Source organism: Sander lucioperca, chromosome 2, assembly GCF_008315115.2.
Source record: "Sander lucioperca isolate FBNREF2018 chromosome 2, SLUC_FBN_1.2, whole genome shotgun sequence".
Lineage (NCBI taxonomy): Eukaryota > Metazoa > Chordata > Actinopteri > Perciformes > Percidae > Sander > Sander lucioperca.
In genome coordinates, this window is record NC_050174.1 from 29,370,507 (window position 1) to 29,392,658 (window position 22,152).

The 22,152-nt window shown below is 41.8% G+C and overlaps 1 protein-coding gene across 1 annotated transcript in view; it reads left to right on the plus strand.

The window, feature by feature from the left end:
- zmat4a (zinc finger, matrin-type 4a) overlaps positions 1-22,152 on the plus strand; it is a 254,663-nt gene that overhangs the window by 126,372 nt on the left and 106,139 nt on the right. The window lies entirely within an intron of this gene.

Here is a 22,152-nt window from a genome sequence, read left to right on the forward strand (position 1 = left end):
GCTGGTCATGCTAGTCGCTATTATAACCTGCTCTTATGCGGGGAGGGAATGTCAGTCAAATAGTATGTTCTTGGGGTTTTGTAGTTTTGAGGCCTAAAATGGTTAAATAGCATGTTTTATGATTATGGATTCTGGTTTAGGCTGATTTTGGGACCAATCTATTGAGGTTGAGATGATTGTTGTTCTCTTGTATTCTCAGTATTCAGATATGCAGAAGCTGCTGAACACAATTACATTCACGTAATATTTTGTTTTAAAAAAAAAAAAGAAACCTGGGAGACAAAATAAACATAAACCTGTTCCATACAGGTTTATGTTTATTCATTGTTTATCTCCCATTGTTTGTCTTTTGCAGTTTTGCCTGTTTGCCTGTTCAGCCTGTGGTTTTTACTCTACTGAATGGCTTCTAATTTGTTATTGCAGTTCATTCAGTCAGGTCAAATTTATAGACAGCAGCTGAATTCAATCCAAGCATTCTTATGCAAATTATCAAATATCAGATTTGGATAGCTGTATGAGAATTGCACATGTCAGCTGTATGTCCTCAGTGTGCAAAACAGTTTTTCACAAGTTGAACATTCCCTTACGATTTGTATATTATACATGTAGTGAAATGATGAGCGTGTTAATCGATTAATAAGTTGACAGAAAAATCGTCTGACAAATGTTATACTGTAAATCATTCCATGTAATATCAAAGTAAATTGAACACCTTTTGATTTTTTGACTTTTTCATTTTTTGAAATTGTCAAGACATTACATTGTGTTTTGGGAATGATTGTTGAGGAATCTTGCAATGAACACCAAAATAAAGACTACATAATAAAACACCACAGTCTTCAACTGTGTTGTGTCTGTGTCCTTTTGTATGAAAACATGCAACTGATACCAAAGAGACAGACTTAAATACAAGAAACAGACTTAAAAAGAGTAGCTTCTTATTGCATAAGTAGTGCAGGGGTGTAGAAGATTAATTGAAAGTGGTTTGGAGCGAGCGCTTGCGTGTCACTAAAGCAGAGTCAGCAGCTGGCACGTGCCCTGAGTGAAGTTTTAAACAGTCTATTGTCCTGAGTTAACCATCCATTCCAGAAATTAAACAAGATAAAAACAACACAAAAATACAAATACAATTAAATAACTATATACACCTTTCAATTATACAGATGTGTCCATGATTGATAATTGCACTTGCACAGGATAATAATATCCTATACAACCAATGTGTTACAATTAAATTGTTTACTAGAGCACAAAGTTTTCTTCATAGACCTACCCTCTTAATTTTGCTCTCAAAGTGCACCAGATTGATGCATTTGACTTTAAATTGTACAATGTCCAGGGGCATGCTCTCCTCACATCTTCTTCCAGTAGAGCAAGCCCCTGGACTCCCCTAGAGGGTAAAAATGTAGTAGTCTATTTTTTCATACTGTAATATACTGTATGTGGCAGAAAAAGTTATATTGCAATGCCAGTGTTTTTTGCAGCCCTCCTTGAAATACATATACACGTAACTTTTGTCCATTTAATGAACAGGATTTGTTACTCGTTAACTCACTTTGCAACAGTCTTGGTTTGAAAGTTGTGATTAACGTGCATTCCGGTTCACAGAGTAATGCAAAATGATGTGCTTTGTATCACTGTAAGAAACCACTGTAGTCAAACCTTATATGCGACTGTTGGAGATCACCAAGAAAGGTATAGACATAGGTTTAGCTCACAGCTGAAACTCAAATATGCTTCTAATAACACCACCTCACAGTATGATATCCTCTTGGGTGCTCACAATTGCCTTGGGGTGGCTTTAGCATAGATCCCAAGGTCCTGAACATCCATTGAATCGATGCCTATGCTTTTATTAAAATTAAAATTAGGAAATAAACTTGAAATGCAATTGACAGTTGTAAACCGAATGCAAACCAGGAGAGATTGATGTTTGATGAAATCCCCCTTGCACAGATGCAACATGAGGCAATACTTTTAATCAAGAAAACAGCACTCCACTTTTACACTTTCACTCCCAGGAACCATCACAGCTTTGTTTCTGAACACAGGGGACATGCTTTTATTTGTCTCAGTATGTTGTATGAAAGCTTTGCCAAAGACACCTATTAAAACTGCAGGGAGTTTGCTTCGATGGTACCTTAGATGCTTTGTGCTGTCTTATTCCCAGGGTTCTGCCCACGTCAATATGGTGATGGTAGTCATCGCAGTACAACAGCACAGGAGGAGACTTCATTCTGACACACAGCACATTTAGTTTAGCATGGCTCAGGGCAAGCTAGATTCCTTATACAAGCCTGTTCATGCATATTACATACAATACAATGTTTTCTAACTGAATACATGAGCTTTTGACAAATAAGCTCTTTGATTAATGTACTGTTATGCTATGGGTACATTAGCAACACACATTTTGTACCCTGTTGGTTCAATTGTAGCATGGGCCATAATAAGCTAAGAAGTTCACTTTTGAGAGAAATGTTGCTGATTCCAATCCTTACAGCAGCTGAAAGAAGGAAACCTGTATTGTCCCCTACCTAGAATTGCTGTCAAAGTGCCCTTGAACAAAACATTTGATCCCAGAATTGCTAGTAGAAGACTATTGTTGCAACAATGCTACATGTTGATGTATAGCAGGTACTGTATTGTGCCGTGTTCGCCATCTTAGTTAATTGTGGTAGCATGCTAAAATTAGCAAATTATCAGTAAACACAAAGTACAGCTGAGGCTTATAGGAATGTTATTAGTTTTTCGGGTATTTGATCATGAACTAAATTATTAGACAAATAAGAATTTTGACCTGATGATGATGCTATATTGAAAGTCAAGATAACCATAATTGTTTTAACAATGTATCCTCTTGGGAGCATGGATGAGAGTCTGTCCAAATGTCATGACATTCTATCCAGTAGCTTTTGAGACATTTCACTTATAACACTACTGTTAACCTCATGTTGACGCTTAAGGAGAAGTCAGGATGAAAAAATTCAGTAGGATACATTGTCTAGGAACCATGAATTTGCACCAAATTCAATGTCAATCCATTGATTAGATGTTGAGATATTTTACAGGATAAGTGAAGACTTTGATCTAGGAAAACAGGAAAAGTCAGGGGATCACCAAAGTCATTAGGATTCATCCTCTGGGGAAAAAGCGAAAGTGACCGAGCAAAAGGCCGCCCAGACAAGAGTAAATCTTGGACTGGCTATTAGTTGTTGGCGATAGCTTCACAAACTAAAAGGCTGCAAGACAGACGGCGAGCTGGCCATCTTGCTTTTGGACTAGCAGTGGACTAGAAATATTAGCTTTCATGAGTAATGTAATCATAACAAATGCACGTGTACAGCTGTATATATTTTTGACAGCGTTGTTTAACTGAATTGCAGTCTGAAATTGTAGGAGGTTGCTTTAAAGTGAATATTTTCAGGATTACCTAAACCTTTTTTAATCTTAAACCTAAACCTTTCCGGCAGGACAACTGAAGCACTTCTGCTCTGAAGAGGTCCATGATTTCTACACTAGTCTCTCATCAGTGAGAACATTTCTTAAATACAAATTGTCTTTGCTGTGCTAATCAATACACAATTTAGTACTTTGTAAAGCAGAAGTAATATCCATTATAAATGGTTATAAGTACAGACATTTACATTTGGTTGGCTGAGTCGGTGTTTGCCTGTCTAGTTTATTCAACTGCCAGTTTCCATTAAATCAGGCCTGCAGCGTGGCCACCCGATCTGTGAGATGGAGCAGTCACACTGGAGATGGCACAGGTGTCCGGCACTGCCTTGACTGAACATGAAGTGACTGCAGTCTTATGCTTCGTTGCCTCAACCTCTCCTGGAGCAATATCAAACAGATTGCACACTTGGCGCGTAGACACTTACAGCAAGTACACACATTTCTTATAGCATGCATGCACACTACATCTGTAGTATGGTCAGAGATAACCAGTGATGGAAAAAAGGCCTCTGTAGGTTTAAGTTAACTGTGGGGTCGCATACAGAAAATTACAATTCTGTTCTATTATAGGAGTTGCTGCTTTAATATTGATGACCTTTAAAATAAGGTAACATTTGCTGGGAGTTTCATTTATTGTAAATATATGGTGGTAAACATAAAAAAAATAGTAACTGCTTTTACTCTTTAAATGTGTTAATTCTTACATTTTGAGAACAAAAATTTACAAATGCTTGCAATATTTGAGTACTGATACAGCAGAGTCAAGGGCATGAATTGGTACATGTATGTCAGATATAGCAAAGGCACACACCGAAACCCATCCATCCATCCATCTTCTTCCGCTTATCCGGTAACGGGTCGCGGGGGTAGCAGCTCCAGCAGGGGACCCCAAACTTCCCTTTCCCGAGCCACATTAACCAGCTCCGACTGGGGGATCCCGAGGCGTTCCCAGGCAAGGTTGGAGATATAATCCCTCCACCTAGTCCTGGGTCTTCCCCGAGGCCTCCTCCCAGCTGGACGTGCCTGGAAAACCTCCCTAGGGAGGCGCCCAGGGGGCATCCTTACCAGATGCCCGAACCACCTCAACTGGCTCCTTTCGACGCGAAGGAGCAGCGGCTCTACTCCGAGCTCCTCACGGATGACTGAGCTTCTCACCCTATCTCTAAGGGAGACGCCAGCCACCCTCCTGAGGAAACCCATTTCGGCCGCTTGTACCCTGGATCTCGTTCTTTCGGTCATGACCCAGCCTTCATGACCATAGGTGAGGGTAGGAACGAAAACTGACCGGTAGATTGAGAGCTTTGCCTTCTGGCTCAGCTCTCTTTTCGTCACAACGGTGCGATAAATTGAGTGTAATACCGCACCCGCTGCGCCGATTCTCCGACCAATCTCCCGCTCCATTGTTCCCTCACTCGCGAACAAGACTCCAAGGTACTTGAACTCCTTCACACTTTACACTTTACACACCGAAACAAAAAAGTGAAACAAAATTGTAAACACATTTAGATAAATAGAGCCAGGTGTTGAAATAACATAAAGTGAACGTTACGAAAGGTAACATAAATAAAACTTTAATACATGAACTCGTCTGTAAACATTATTTCTGCCTGAGTCATCTAAGTCAGATAGATTTTTATTGGAAATAAAGACTACAACTCCTCCGATCCCACGCTACTTCACTGAGGCGGCTTTTGTTTTGATTGAGACTCGGGCTGGACAATATATCGATATTATATTGATATCGTGATATGGGACTAGATATCGTCTTGGATATCGTCATAACATTATATGGTAAGTGTTGTCTTTTCCTGGTTTTTATTCCCAGTAAAGGGCTGTGATTTAGCAAAAACCTCACCTCGCAGAAAGCAGAACCCAGCAGAGATACAATAAAGTGATGTTATTTTCAGAATTTTCCATACTGTTCTAGCTATTCTGTTATTTGCCTTTAACCACTTAGTCATCATATCCACATTATTGATGATTAGATTCTAAATTATTATTGTGAAAATATTTTGTTAAAGCACCAATTGTCAACCCTACAATATTGTCGCAATATCGACATTAAAGGTATTTGGTCAATAATATCGTGATATCTGATTTTCTCCATATGTCCCAGCCCTAATTGAGAGGGACACTATTGTTACAGATGGCTGTACCGTGTAGAGTATCTAGCCATGCAATCCAGTACTCACACTTGCCCATAATGTATGTATGTTATTTGCATATTTCTATTACCAATTGTTCATCTCAGTTAAACAGCATACGGTGGTACCACATGTGAAAAACATACTGTACTGTCTGTCTCATGTATCTTTGTTTCCAAGCTTTTGAGTGTCATGCTAGGTTGCTCCAAATAATGTAAAAAACCAAAGGTATGCACAGCCACTATGAACAAAAAGAGGATAATAGGAAACCAGATTCACATCATTGACAACAATGAAAGCGTTATGGCTATTTTTTTGTATTGCTTCTCAAAAGGTTTCAATAAATAAACATTATGGCTGGGACACACATTACGATTTTTGATGATTTGGGTGGGAATACTGATTGGAACAAAACATGTATTCAGTGTTGCCAACTTGGTAGTCTTGCTTTGCCAGACCCTCCTCCAAAGCGCGGTGGAGGATAGTCTGGCTACTCACCGGAGAAAAGCCGCGGTGCCGATAAAAAATAGGCTCGGAAGGAACTTGTTTTGGTGGAACATGTGTACGTTTAAAAGTTGTTTTAGTCATGCAACAGAATACTCTGATTGGACAGATAGTCTAGCTAGCTGTCTGGATTTACCCTGCAGAGATCTGACGAGCAGTTAACTATAGTCCTCATAAATCGACCAGAGTTTAGAATGCCAAGACAAAGGAAGCCCAAGGCAATGGATATCCGGCCTAAATGAGTGAAATCCGGAGGATTTTCTGGCGGTAACGGAGCAATCCCGGAAGTGGAACGTCAACGATATACACAACCAACTTGGTGACTTTCGCACTAGATTTAGCAACTTTTCAGACCCTTTTAGGGACATTATTTCTGAAAAGCAACAAGCGACAAATTTAGCAACTTTAGACCATCAAGGGAAACGCAGAATATATCATATTGTAACTGATTTCCATGCATGCTACTCAGAGTAATCACGGTCCACGGATCTTCTGCCATGTGCACAGGTGTCTCTCCCTCTTCTGCTCCAAGCAGCAGGCAGTCAGTCGACACAGCCACCAAGCTTTATGCAAATGATATGCATATGAGCGTATGACGTCATCTAGCGACTTTTAGAAACTGTTGTGAATCTATTACATTCCATTCTCTAAAATCTCTGAACAACGTCTCTCACCTGTTTTAATTGGTATCATGAATTTGTATCATAAATTGTTACACTGTTTTTCCTTTCTGAAGATTTATCTGTGTGAACCCATGGATGTATTAAGTGAACTGGAAACAACATTCGGCACGAAGCCCCCTTCATTCCAATGAGAGTTGCTTAGTAGCGCATGATGCAGTCATGGAGCTAAAAAATTACCCAGATCTTTCGCGTTGACAGGCTCTTGACATCACGATGGACATGTGCACTAGCAACAGTTTGTTGTCGTAGCAACGCAGCACGTTCATGAGCTTGTTTCTTCTGGATGTAGAAACAAGTATACGCGGAGAACTTGCCGTGCTCACAAAGGTTAACATTTGCTCTAAACTCTTAAATTTGTTGTATTTTTGCTTACATGCCTTGATGCAGCATTTTAGCCACATTTACCTTGAAACCATACTCTAAATCTCATCTGTATCATGTGACATAAAAAAAGCAGTTAAATATCACTTTAAGGCTTAGAACTAGCAGGTACACGCATACAGACTCTACAGTACACAAAGCTGAATAAACATAGAAGCACCTCAGAGTGTTAGGTAGTATATCAAATGTTTCCCATGAACTGAAGTTTTAATTTTCTTCTGTTTGAAAAATGAACTAAGGAGAGGATGATCTAACTGTATTTTGCAGCTTATTTTAGTGTGGATCCTGGACTCCACACCATTTTTCTCCCAAAACCAGTTAACAATTAAAATGTCCTCTGAGCTTCTTTGCAAAGGGGATACATGTGAATTGCTTCTCTGAGAGGGAGCTGGGCCATTATTCCCAGTAAAGGGCTGTGATTTAGCAAAAACCTCACCTCGCAGAAAGCAGAACCCAGCAGAGATACAGTAATGAATTATTTGAAAAATGACCTTTCTAAAAAGGAGTTAAACAATGGCTATAGAAACAAAGCCATTTCCAGCTAGAAGGTGTGAGAGATGTGACAATGTTCCTCCTCCTCGATTAGACTGGAGCTTTGTGCAATCCCCACATCACATGGGACCGTATTTCTCATTTCCCCTGTGTAAAGTTTAAATCTTCAGAGTAATGTTAATATTCCACATTCACTGGCTTTCACAGTGGACCTTTTCAAGAGAATAGAAGGGGATGATCACAACCGGCAGCTCGCGGTGCTCTGTAGCAGCTAACCCATTCACTAACCACCACTGATACGAGGAGCTGTGACGAAGGTCTGTAGCTGGTATCACAAAGCTCTGTAGTGGCTTAAATAGCTAGCAACTGCCGCTCTGTAGCACAGAGCTCTGTAACTGATGTCACGTGACCAGACCGGCGGTCTCCTAGTTTTCATATGATATCATATGCTTTAGTGTGCATACCTTTTCCTACATTATCATACAAACCCGTTCATGAGAATGCATTGCCCAACCAGCAGTGGCTGATGGCCGCCTACCAAGAGCCAGGGTCTGTCCGAGGTTTCTGCCTGTAAAAAGGAAGTTTTTCCTCGCATCAAATGCTTGCTCCAGGGAAATTGTTGGGTCTTTGTAAATGATAGTGAGTTGATAGTGAGAGAGTGTGGTTTAGACCTACTCTATCTGTAAAGTGTCCTGAGATAACTCCTGTTGTGATTTGACACTATAAATAACATTGAATTGAATTTAATTGAATTTAATTGAATTACAGCAAGAAGTAATCATTTGGTCTGTGATGTTTTCCACCGAAGGATTCCAACAGAACCTGTGTTGCTCAATACAAAGGTTTGGGCTTGAATGTCAATGTCAATTCAATTTATGCGATTTAGAGAATAGTGCGTTCTTCTCTTGCAGCCCCAGTATGGGATTTAGTCTGATACAATGGCTGAAATGTGAGGTAAACATCATGCAGTGTGTTGCTTTAAATAGTTATCCAAGTCATTTTCAAACTGTGAATTCATTCAGGAAACTGCCTGGACCTCATCATCAAGGTGAGGTGTGACTGCAACAATGGGAAACTAATTTAGGTGAATATGTCAGCTTCATATGCTTCATTAAAAGCGCTGAGCATGTAGCCACCCCAGCTGCACGTTTTGCTGAGTTGGTGTAACTGATAACAATATTCTCCGAGTCCCTCAGCTGGGTCATCCACAGTGAACCTGCTGTTCACAATTATGTTACGTGGTGAAAGGCTTAGATAGGGATGAGCAAAGAATTGTTTAACCTTGTGAAAAGACAAAGAAAATTGGCAAATGTCGGATTAAATGTGTGTCGATTAATGGGCCTCGTGCAAGAAAAGTTTTGTATTATTATCCTGAATCTCTCTTTTTCTGTGTGAGGTGTCAGATTCAGCAAACCCTCTGAACTGCACAAATTTGTAGTAAATAATTGCTTGTGTTAACTTAACTTAAGATCTTGTCACACCATTTAAAACAGCAAAACTTTACTAAACATTGTTTTGAATAATTTATTTATTTTGTGTCAAGGTCAACTTTAACAAACTTTGACACCCTTAATCTGCGACACTGAACTAACCATAGCAAACCATCTTCACAGCACTGGGGGACTACACACTCTCACAGGTAGTCTATATTCACAACCTTCCAATTCCGGGATTGCTATGGTGCCGCCGGAAATTCCGCCTTATGTCCTTCTTTTCGGTCGGATGTCTGTTACCTTTCGCTTTCTTTGTGTTGGCATTTCAAACTCCGGTGGATTTATGAGGACTATGGTTAACTGCTCCTCAGATCTCTGCAGGGTGAATCCAGACAGCTAGCTAGACTATCTGTCCAATCTGAGTTTTTTGTTGCACGACTAAAACAACTTTTGAACATACACATGTTCCATCAAAACAAGTTCCTTCCCAAAGCTATTTTGCAGCGGCACCGGGGCTCTGGGGCATGACGATTGTGATTGGTATAAAGAAATGCCAATAAACCAGAGCATGTTTATCTCCCATCCCGTAATGCTGTGTGGAGTAGCCAGACCCTTCTTCGTAGCGCTGTGGAGGAAGGTCTGACAATATGAGACTATCTCATAAGTAACTCTGCTCTCGAAGATTTCTGTTTGTGCGAATCAAACTTTTGACAAGTTGGGGGCAAAAAACAAGGGAGGCACTGGCCCTCTAATGATTAGTCACTTTTATTGCAATCTCACCCACACAGGGCCTCCTTGTGAGAAAAGAAGAAAAGTTTCTGTCTTTACAATTGTATAATAGGCCTATGTCACACTTCCTGCTTCCGGAACGCGGAGTAGGGAATTAGTACGGTCCGGTCAACAGTCTCTTTCTCCATAAGGATTTAGAATATCAGCCATAATGTCTAAACCATCCAAGGTAGACTGACCACGAGCTATGTGGTTGTGAAATGAAGGTTTCTGCTCCTGTAGAAGCTAGTAGTCTGTATGAAATCAACCTTGTTTTAAGAAAACATGTTTTATCTGCGATCTTATGGAGAAAAAAAACTACACTACCCACAATCCTAAGCGTAACAGCAATGTCTCTGATTGGTCCAACTCGCTGTTACCATAGAAACGTTTACCGTACCAGCGTCCGGCTAGAGTGAGCTTCTACCATTGAAGTCTATACGTTTGCCTTTTTGGCCGTTTTAAAAATGTTTTTTGCGCCGAATTAAATGTTTTATGCTCACTATTAATCTCATAGCTGGTTTGCTTGGTTCCAGACTTAAAACTCTCTATATAAGCAATTTTCGAAACGTCCGGAACCAGAGCTTTTAAAAAGGGTCACTTGAGCTCTATAACAACAATGGCAGCCTCCACTCGCAGCTGTTGTTGTAGTGTACCGGGTTGCTCTACATCAGGACGTAGACAGCCATACCTCAGCTTCCACGCTTTCCCGAAGGATGAAACACTCCGCAAGTCTTGGGTGAGATTAATAAGGAGGGATGAGGGGCCATCTTTTAGTATTCTCCGGGGCAGCACTTTCATTTGCAGTTTGCATTTCAATAAGGAGAGCATCTACGTCTTGGAAAGTGGTCGGAAGAGACTTAAAGCAAATACTATACCAACCCGGTTTCCCTGGAATAACTGGGGGGATGATCAGCCCCGTCGCTGGTCAGTTTTTGACCGTGTTAACACACGCCTAGGAGTAGCGTTGTTGGCGTTCAGGCTGGTGTTGAGTCTGCGGTGGAGGAGGACAAACAGTCTGCCGCCGGTAATCACGAACCTGCCTCAGACCACAACTATGCCCACGCGGTTGTGGACGCGGATATGGATGTAGTGGATGCTGAAACCATCAGGCTACTGGAAGCTAAAGTGAGAGATCTAGAAAGCCAACTAAGGGACCTATCCTTTACACTTAACATTAACAGGTACTGTGCAACGGACGACGAATTCCGATTCTATACCCACTTTCCGTCTGAGAAAGTGTTTTGGTCGTTTTGGAAATCCATCGCACCCTCAGCTTCCAGGTTAGTCTACTGGAGTAGAGCCCAGAGGACAACTGATGTCATGGCACTGGAGAAACCCAGCGTTAGTCACATGTCTAAATACTAGAACTTCAAAAACTATTATTGAGTAGACTATACAGGATGTTTGGCTAGACCTGAGGGATACACACAAACCTGTGTCCTTGGCCGGTGCCATGACTGAAGCTCACTGGTGCACGACAGAAGCGTTGGCACGCATTTCTCCCCTGTGAAGCTGTAGTGATGCGTCTGAAATAGGAGTGCAACCACATGATTGCATAACGCCTCTCCAGCAGCACATGAGCAGGAGCATCCATTTAACTGCACCGGTGTAACTGCACTCAGCACAATCTAGACATGGAGAACATACTTCAGGGAAACACATAAACATCAGTGGATTAAGGAACAAAATATGAGAACAGAGAATCTGCAACCGCAGACATGAAACAGAACATTACAATCTGCAACAGCAGATCCGAACAGAGAGAGAGAGCATTTTGGAACAGCAACAAGAAACAATAGTAATAAAAACACAGACAGTAAACATTAACTTGAATTTGTGCAGGTCAGAAACCATGCTCTATTCATTAGGCGCTACATATTACGAATTTGAGGTGGGTATATTGTCTGAATCCCAAAATTAAAAATCTGGTTTAACCAGATTTACATTTTAACGTGTTCAGGAAGGTAGCCCTAAGTTAACAGTCCCATTGATGCACAAACTAACTAAATCTAAATCTGACACTGCAGTAGGAGAGGGAAAGATTATCGATAGATAAGATAGATAGATTAGATAGATATGAGAAACTAAATATGTATTCCTACCAATGATTGTAAATCATATTTTTTCGATTAATTAAAAAGGATGTTTTATCTGACACACGTATTACACTTATCTGACACATTCATGTGCTAGCTATATAAATACACTTTGACATTCAAGCTAGCTAGCGACAGCTTACCTCTGTAATTGAAAATGAATTTCTCCCAGAAGAACTTGTATCCTTTCCTCAGTTTTGACGTTTCTACTTGAGAGTGTTCATTTACTAACCAAACCACATCATCATAGGTGACTTCAGGCAGGTTGCGAAGAGCCTTGGTATTCTGACCCCGCTTCTGTGTGTGTGTGGCGCGGTCTAGCCTGTTACATTAGCTCGGCAGATAGCTCACAGTTTCCTCCAGACAAGAATGAAGCTTGTGTATTCTTTCCAAACTTTACTGAGGAAGTACTGTAAAACTGCAAAGAACAAAGAATACATCTCAGTATTTCATTCGATTACATATTTAGTTCAAAAACAATATTGATGCCTTTTCTGTTAAAAACGTATGAAACAAATGCGCTAGCTTAATGCTAACCTCTATGTGAAATTCCATTACGATGCTAACGTTTAGCCTATGCGATCAAAACACACATTTAAAACAAACTTAGCTTCATTAACAAAGGACTTCATTACTAGTATTCGTAGTACTCAATGACAAGATAACTGTATGAGCTCGTACTTACAGGCAAACGTTTTTTCTGGCCAATTTAAGTCCCGAGAGAAAATATGTGACTGTTAACTTCACCATGTATGGTCGAACTGTAGCAAGACTGCTAGTACAACATCACATTACATTACATTAGGAGTCACCACTAGAGGTCTCCCTTTTTCCAGATCAACAACAGAACATCACACTCCCCGCTTGTTATAATATGAGACAGGTGAGCAGTGTTTGTCTTTAACAGCAGCGCGTCCAGTATTCTATGGGCCATACTTGTCATTCGCTCCCACACTCCGCCCATATGGGAGGAGTGGGGAGGATTAAAGGTCCAGGTGCTGCTTTGATCGTGAAGGTAAGTATTCAGTTCATGGTCATCGGATTTGATCTGAAGTTCCTTGCATGCCCCTATGAAGTTTGTTCCCTGGTCAGAACGAAACAAGCGGACAGGACCACGGACAGCTGTGAATCTCCTTAGTGCATTAATGAAGCTTGAGGAAGAGAGAGACTCGAGCACTTCGATATGCACAGCTCTTGTTACCATACAAGTGAACTGCCCTGACTGCTGACTGCCCAGTGTTTATTCTCTGCAATGCCACCGCGAGTTCGTCTTGAGCTTATGGTCCATGGCCCGAACACATCAACACCTACATTTGTGAACGAAGGCCCTGGGTCGAGTCGTTCAGCCGGTAGGTCATTTTTTGTTCTTCCATTCTTCCTCTCAACTTATTACAGGTCACGCATCTATGTATGACGCTTGACACCAGTCTCTTACCTCCAATCAGCCACAGTCCAGCAGAGCGAACAGCACCCTCTGTCAGATGTCTTCCCTGATGAGCGACCCTTGCATGGTAATGCCTCACCAATAAGGTTGGTACGTGGTGCTTTCTGGTGACAATGATTGGGTGTTTCTCTTCCCAGGGTATATCAGCCAAAGGAATGCGTCCTCCAACTCTCAGCAGGCCGTCCCTGTCCACAATTGGATTCAGTTTCCTCAGAGGGCTTGACTTTGGAACGACTGTGACGATGTCACACTCAATCAGAATAGGCAAGGGAATGTGGATGTTGCCGTCCACTGACTCCACTATGAAGTTGCTGGCGCGTTGCCCGGCTGTATCCACCACTCCTGAGCACGTCTTCAGAGTGTACCTCGATCCTGCACCTTGAATTCCGAAATGTTCAAAGAATTCCGTTCTTCCAAGGGACTTGTTGCTCTGCTCGTCAAGAACAATGTAGGTCTTAATGGCTCGTTCTTTTGTCCAGCAGGATACACTAATTCAAGACAGATTTTTGAGCAGGATTTTGACGTGTTCATACTCGCATCTTGCACTTGCATCCAGCGGCTGCCGCTCCCCGCTGTGATCCACGGTACTCACATATACATCAGTTTTCCATGGAGCGGGCCCTGGATGTAGCGCTGACGGGTGTTTGTCGCTGTTGCACTCCTGGCACAGCAGAGGCTTGTTACAGTCCTTAGCGACATGAGTGGATGAAGCACAGCACTTGAAACGGATGTGTTTTTCCTTCAGATACGCTTTCCTTTCCTCAAGAGTTTTGTTTCTGAAGCCACAACATTTTCTCAATGGATGAGGCTTGTTGTGTAGTGGGCACTGTTTGTCAGGATCGTCATGTTTCCTGACTGCTGTTGTGTTGTCGCTGTCGCCGCCACTTGTTGAGATTTCAGTCCTTCTCACAGCAACTGATGTTCTCACGGGATGACTGGCTGGCTGGAAAACACTCTTTTCTGTCTTTGTTGCACACCATGCTCCTGTTATGCTGGCAAAGCTGGGATCGTTGCGTGTTTTTGCCTGTTCACAGACAAAGTTGACGAAGACTGCAAAGGGAGGATATGGCACCCTGTGTTGGTCCTTGTAACGTGATCCCACAGTAATCCACCTCTCTTGTAGGTTGGGAGGGAGTTTCTGGACTATTGGGCTTACTCCGCGGGAGGTGTTGAGGTACGAGAGACCAGGTAAGTATCCATCTGCTCTGGCTGCTTCAAGTTCCATGAGAATGTCTCCCAGTTCTCTTAGCTTGTGGTTTTCTTTGGCTGAGATCTTAGGAAAATCTTCAACTTTTTTCAAAAGAGTGTTTTCAATCACCTCAGGTGAGCCATAAACGTCTTCCAGTCTTTGCCATAACATCTCGAGGCCTGTGGGTGCATTGTGAATGTGTACCGCTCTGATCCTTTTACCTTGTTCAGATGACGAAGGCCCAAGCCATTTGCACAGCAAATCAAGTTCCTCTCTGGCAGAGAGTTTCAGGTCATCAGATGATGAAGCTGATGAAGGACGCCTTCCAGGCCCAGTAATTCTCCGGCTTGTCATCAAACTTCAGTAGGCCCGAACTCACCAGCTCTCGTCGCATCAGGTACTTCCCTAAGTCTGTCGCAGCCACTGCACTGGATGGGTTTGTGTTGTGCATAGGGAATGACTGTGCATAGTAAGGCTGGGGAGGCTTGAAATCATCACTGGTTTGTTTCACATTGTGGGGGAGCTCTCTGTAGCTGAATGATTTTCTGTGTGCAGTGCTGGGTGCCTGATTTGGGGTCCAGGTGGCTTCTCCTCTGTGCGAGTGGTGTCGAGCTAGCTCCATAAATTCGTGGTCACTGATTTCACTTGGTGACGCATTGCCCTGATTCTCACATCTGTTAGCTTTACCGCTGTCCATGGAAGGCTGGCGCACTGGTGAACGCGAGGTCGTCTGTGGTCTTGCATCTGATTGTGAGACTGTAACCGAATTTGCTGTGTTGGCTGCTTTTGCACTCTGATAAGGCTGGTGACCTGGATGTATAATAGGAATCTGCATTGCAGCAATTTCACTATGAATTTCGACTGGAGTCAGAGGCACTGTGTTATTTTTAATTTGCTGAAGTGGATTTGACAGTTCATATTCTTCTTCAGCAGCTGCTTCAAGACTTTCAGCTTCGGCGTTAGCGGCAGCCGCCGCCCTTGCTAATTTCAGTTCATGCAGACTGGCATTTAGAATGGCTTGTTGTTTTATTAGCTCTGCCTCTTCTCTAGCAAATGCAAGCTCCGCACGTGCAGCTTCTGCTTTAGCCCATGCTTTCAATGCCATAGAATTAGCCACAGATTGTCTGCTGGTCCTTGAGCAGTTGGATATTTGTGATCTTGTTTCTAGTTCATCAAAATCCTCTTTTTCTCTTCTATGTGCCATGGTGGTTGCTTTAGTTGGTTTTCTACTCACAGAACGACGAATGCCGACCGTTGAGAGAGCTGCCTTTTTACTATTCTGCCCCCGCTTCTGTGGCGCGGTCTAGCCTGTTACATTAGCTCGGCAGATAGCTAACAGTTTCCTCCAGACAAGAATGAAGCTTGTGTATTCTTTCCAAACTTTACTGAGGAAGTACTGTAAAACTGCAAAGAACAAAGAATACATCTCAGTATTTCATTCGATTACATATGTAGTTCAAAAACAATATTGATGTATTTTCTGTTAAAAACGTATGAAACAAATGCGCTAGCTTAATGCTAACCTCTATGTGAAATTCCATTACGATGCTAACGTTTAGCCTATGCGATCAAAACACACATTTAAAACAAGCTTAGCTTCATTAACAAAGGACTTCATTACTAGTATTCGTAGTACTCAATGACAAGATAACTGTATGAGCTCGTACTTACAGGCAAACGTTTTTTCTGGCCAATTTAAGTCCCGAGAGAAAATATGTGACTGTTAACTTCACCATGTATGGTCGAACTGTAGCAAGACTGCTAGTACAACATAACATTACATTACATTAGGAGTCACCACTAGAGGTCTCCCTTTTTCCAGATCAACAACAGAACATCACACTTGGTCCAGCGGCACTTATCGGACTCCGCCATTGTAAAAAGCTAACCGGAAGAGACGTATTCCCACTCAAAGATGTACTTCCGGTCTTCAGTTGTTGTGTGACATAGGCCTATTGTCTTGACAATGTAGGGCAACATAGTGCGGTAAATAACGGAATGTTATTGTTTAAGTTTATCTCATCCATTCTGTTATTGGGATATGTGCAATGCTTTTGAAATGCCCAGAAAGTAATTTCATGTAGACCTATCCCTGCCGATGTACCCAAAGCTAACATTAGAGCTAGCCTTAGCTAACATGGCTATTGTTACCCTAGCCACTGTGCGATCGGAAGTTAATATATGTCCGTGTGAAATAATATAATTTGCTTGTGAGCATGTTTTATCATGCTTGCTACATATGACATAAGTGTTTTGACATTAAGTTAGATTTTTTTTTTTTTTTTAAGTCTTGCTGAATTGTCGCATGATTAAAATGGGTGGTGACCAAGGGGCTGTGGCGGTCATAGAGATGGATACAAAACGACATTCCATTATAAAGCGATCTTTCACTGGTCTATGACAAAATTGGTGATTGCAGTTCTCTTAAATCACTCATATATGTCATTCAAGAAGTCATATGTTGCAAGTGGTTCTTGCAGGAGGATCAAAGTCTTGTAAGCATTCAGGGTAAAAGGTGTAAAGCCACTTTTACTATCACTTTTTTCTTGTGAGACACTTTCTAGGCGAGTCCAGACAGGGTCTATTTTCTGTCCCTGTTGGTACTGCCTGCTATTTAATTTGAATTGAATTTCACTTTATTGTTCGTGGCTGAAGCAGTAGCAGCAGCAGCTGTGACCACCAACACTGGATGCGTGGCGTGAGCGTGTCAGCTGCGTGGCGTGTCCGTTTATATTTCGGGACCCATGTTAACAGGTTAAAACTTGCACTCTGCCTGCGTGACACGTACGTCTCAGGCGCGTCTCGAGCCGCGTCGAAAACACGTGCATGCTAGAAATAGGACCGACGCCTATTTCTCACGCGACACACAAGCATGTTGGAAGTGTTTCCATTCAAAATAGAATAGGAAAAGATGTTTGTATGTCATTTTGACACGAATATATTTCATAAATGACATTTTGATGTTTGAAAGTATCTAGGTTTTGACAAAAATGCAGATATAAATGTAATAAAAAAATATTCAATATTCAAATATTGTACCTGTCAATACAGAACGAGATATTCTGTAGCCTATTTTGCCGTCAATACTGCCGATGTTGTCTTTGCTGTAATCAAATCAGTATATATTTATGTTTAACATGAAGTATACTACTGCTTGAGTGCAGTTTATCAATGGGAAACATACATGTGTACAGAAAAGGCTAGCAGCAGCAGTGCCGCGTCAGACATGGTTCTGGTGTGCAAAGACAGAAAACGGCACGCAGCCGCCACGCAACTGACACGCAACAGAAACGCCACGCTCACGCCACGCATCCAGTGTGTAGTCGGCGTAAGCTGTGTTGGCAGCAATAGACTGCATTGTCCACTTGCTATGTTAGGAGCAGGTCCTTTTTTCCCCTTGTTTTGCAGGGATACCCTTGCACTTGGCTGTCCTATTTCTTGCGAGTGTGCCTTAGGGGAGATGCACATGAATAATGAGTGTTCCCTGATCTCCAGATTTAGCCCAGGTATAATATGGTGCTTAGCCAGGCCAGGATCATGCCAATTCAGTCCAGGCTAACCGAAAGCCCAAAGCTATTACCTCAAGCAATGCAGCTTGTTGATTTCAGGAATAGAAAGAAAATGTTGCATCCTAGATGGAGTCTCTGCAAGCTTGAGCATGTTGACGCTGTGGCATTTCTGATGCAGTGACAAAAGAAAAATCCAGTGCAGTAAGACATCACACTGCCCGTTTATATTACGCCACAAATACAGGCAGGCAAAGGCACGCTGCTTCATTTAAAAGCAAGATGAAAATGTGCAGCACAGTGCTGACAGCAAAGAGAATTTACTGCTTGCAAATCAAAAAGATTATTTTATTACGCCTCGCTTGAATGGGAATGAGGCAGAGCCCCCCCCCCCCCGTCCCCCCCCCCCCGTCCCTATCTCTCTATCTCACTCCTCAAAATGCAATGTCTCCCTCTCTGTCTCTGTCTCCCTCTCAGTTACATATGCAGAGAAGTGCAGCACAGCAGTATATCCTGCAGAACTCCGATTAGTTCTCACTATGATAGCACATAAAAATGAAGCACACCATACATGACTGCTGCAATATGGTTAGATATGTTGTGTTTCAGACTCGTGGGTTTTCTGGAACCAAAAAGAAAGAAAAAAAGATATCAGAAATGTCTCCACATTCCTAAACTTAGATAATCATTTCACATTACAATTATACTTGCTCTACTCCGCTGTGCTAGAGCCACCCTTTATCCAAAATACAGTACACTGATACAGCTACTTTCTGACCGGCAGGTCTGTATATTACACGGTAATTGTCAATCTAGTAACATACACCTACCTACCGCTTCATTAATTACATTTCCCTGCAATTAGCTCCTTGTTTATCCAGTTTTAATTAACCATGAAATTATGGTTCCTTCCTTTTTGGAGGTGATGTCTCATCTCCCGGTGTATTTTGGTCTCTTTCTGAATATATATCTGCTCATTATAATGATATTCTGCACAATCCAGTGGCTCTTCTGCTACCCTGGTAGCTGATGAAAGGGTGTGTGTGTATAGTTAGTGAAGGACAAGGCCAAGGGTGGAACGAGGGGCCGTGTGTGTGTGTGTGTGTGCGTGCGTGCGTGCGTGCATGTGTCAAAATGACTCAGTGAGTGCAGCAGTGTTCTTCTGTTATCACACACTGTGGGAGGAAGAGCTGTGTCTTTGTCTTCTCTCACACACACACACACACACACACACACACACACACACACACACACACACACACAGTGGTGATCTGCACCAGATTACAGCTCACTACAAATAGCATTTCAGTAAAGGGTCCAATTTGAAATTGCAGCATGGTACCCCCGCTGGTGTAACACATCCACGCCCACACCGACTTTGTTTACGATGTGATTTTCTCAACTCAAAGGTATTTTATTCCTCGAATGTAATCATATTTTGTGTTGGGCACATTTCAAAGCTGTGGACACTATCAAGACAATTGGACATACATGTATTTTACGGTTTTTGTGTTATCAATTGTTTAGGACTAGAAGTAAAAGCATTTTAATCAACTTTCAGCTTCAGAAGTGTGCTGTTAGGAGCTTTCTGGAGATGGCATTCTTATTAAAAGAAAATAAAAAAATTGTTTTACAAAAAACACATTGTTTCAGAAACCTCTCTGCAGAACGTTATTTTTTGCAACGGGAAAAATGCAGCTGTGCAGCAGTGATGAGTCTGTCAGAACCAACAACTCCAGAAGTCACAAATCAAACTTTGATCACCCTCACAGCTCCTTATAAGGGTACTGCTCATGTTGAGGGTCCTCAGAGATACTTATTTCAACACAATCATATTACCCTGGCTGGATGTGACCTCATAGTGAACGATATCCTAACTTAATTACAACAGGTAAAATATTATATAGGATATTAAAGTTGAAATATGGCAAAAAAATTGTACGCCTTCTGGTGCAAAAGTTGGTGTAACAATAAAATCAAAATGCGACAAAGTGCAATGGAAACAGACTTACTTTATAAGTCATGTACTGATTATTTACATGAAGCAAGTCATGCTTCATTTGTCATCACTGAAGAGATGAAAAATAGCAGGCGACGAAAACATCAGATCTTGAGTGATGAGGAGACTGTAACCTTTCTTTTTCAAATTAATACATGAAACAAACATGTATGTCATATTTCAATAATGTTTTCTACATGGTTTTCCTTCGTTTGAGAATGGACTGCTGCTCTTTTAATTATGTCATCTCATTGTGTCCTCTTCTTCTGCAATGTTTTAATGGCACTCAGCTGGGGAATTAACCCCTCCTAAATAATCGCATAACAGTTTTGGATGGAAATACACAAACCGTGGTTTACATTTGCACTACATTTGAATGGAAACCTGACTTTAGTGAGACAACCGACGCAGCTCCTGAGATGCAACGTCCCAGGAAAAAGACAATCCTGTCCAAATATGTTTGCCCTCAATCATTAATTAATAACGCACAACTGTAAGTATAGAAAATGGAAAGAGGTGGAACAGTGAAGTCTTCTTTCTGTCACCTACGTACGTAAAGATGTGAAAAACCCTAAGACTGGTAGAGGTTTAACGTCTGCCATTGTGTCTCGACAGGCAAAATATTGTGTAGTCTGATGCCAGCACAGTAACAAGGAAGGGTGCGATTTTGATGGAGGGGGTGCAAGGGGTTTCCACCCTTTCTGGTCTATATATCCCATATACCTTTACCATATACTTATTTTGAACTAAGTACGGCACTGTAACGTGAAAACATAGTGCCATAGAACGATCAAATCCAAGCAGCAGTTACTGGTTATATTTAGCCGCTACAGAGCTCCGGGACGCCACTATATAGTGGCACTATATCCATGGTATTGAAAGGGGAATTTAATTCTTGTTGTGCATGATCAAAAAACATCCCTCCCCCCCTCTGCTTTTTTTTCTCACAAATTGCACCCTGTTAATCTATGGAGCTAAAAGAGTCTCAATAAAGATAAATGCACACGCTACATTCACATATGCACACACAGGATTCATACATGCACACACATGATTCATAAATACACACACAGGATACACAAATGCGCACAAAATTCACAAAAAAGATTAAAAAGATCTTAAAAAGATTCAGAAATGCATACAAAATTCAGAAATGCACACACAATTCAGAAATGCAAACAACATTTACAAATGCACACAAGATTCAGAAATGCACAGGACAAGATTCAGAAATGTTTTTCTGATGCACACACAAATATATCTTGATTTACAAACTGCTTGCAGTCTGTGAACTTCACTGCATTTCACAAATGCCTTTTTTTAAACAGGGAATGATCTACAACCAATCAGATATCTCCCTTGTTTTAGCCAATCACAAGAACGCACCCCACGTGGGGGATTGTTTACTTATAAGCCAATCACATGAACGCGTTCACACAGCGCTATATGAATGTGGTGTAGGAGTCATTGGTCGAACTTATAAGTCACGCCCACTGCCAACTCGGAACTTGCAGACGGAGCAACAACCAACAATGGGACATTTTTAACAATTTTCACCTTCTTATTCATCATTAAATTCACTTCTGACAACATTTTAGGCGAGAAATCAACTATGTAGAGGTCAAATATGGGACGTTTTACAAAAATTGATGGCTAATTGCAAATTTTGTCCGACTGTGTGTCGGGAGTTCAGCGGCCGGTGCTGCCTGTGTTGCTGCCTCGCCGCCCGGCCTGCTGGGAGGTAGATGGAGCTCCGTCACGGCTGGCAGGCCACGGCACTCCATGCCCGCGCAAAGTCACTGTTTTTTGGGTTAATGGACTACCAAACGCCGCTGCCCTGACAGAGCTCCAGGGCCTGCAGCTCCTCTCTTCCTGCTAAATGGCCGCTGTGTGTGAGTGAGAGCGCAGTCAGCGAGCTTGTTACGCCTGCAATCTCTTACCACGGGTTCCAGTTAATCTCATAATGGATATGTGTGTTGAGTTAAAACGATCGGGGAAATAAACGCCTCTTGTCCGCGAGTCTCATTGATAAAGCCTGCGGCTGGAGCTCT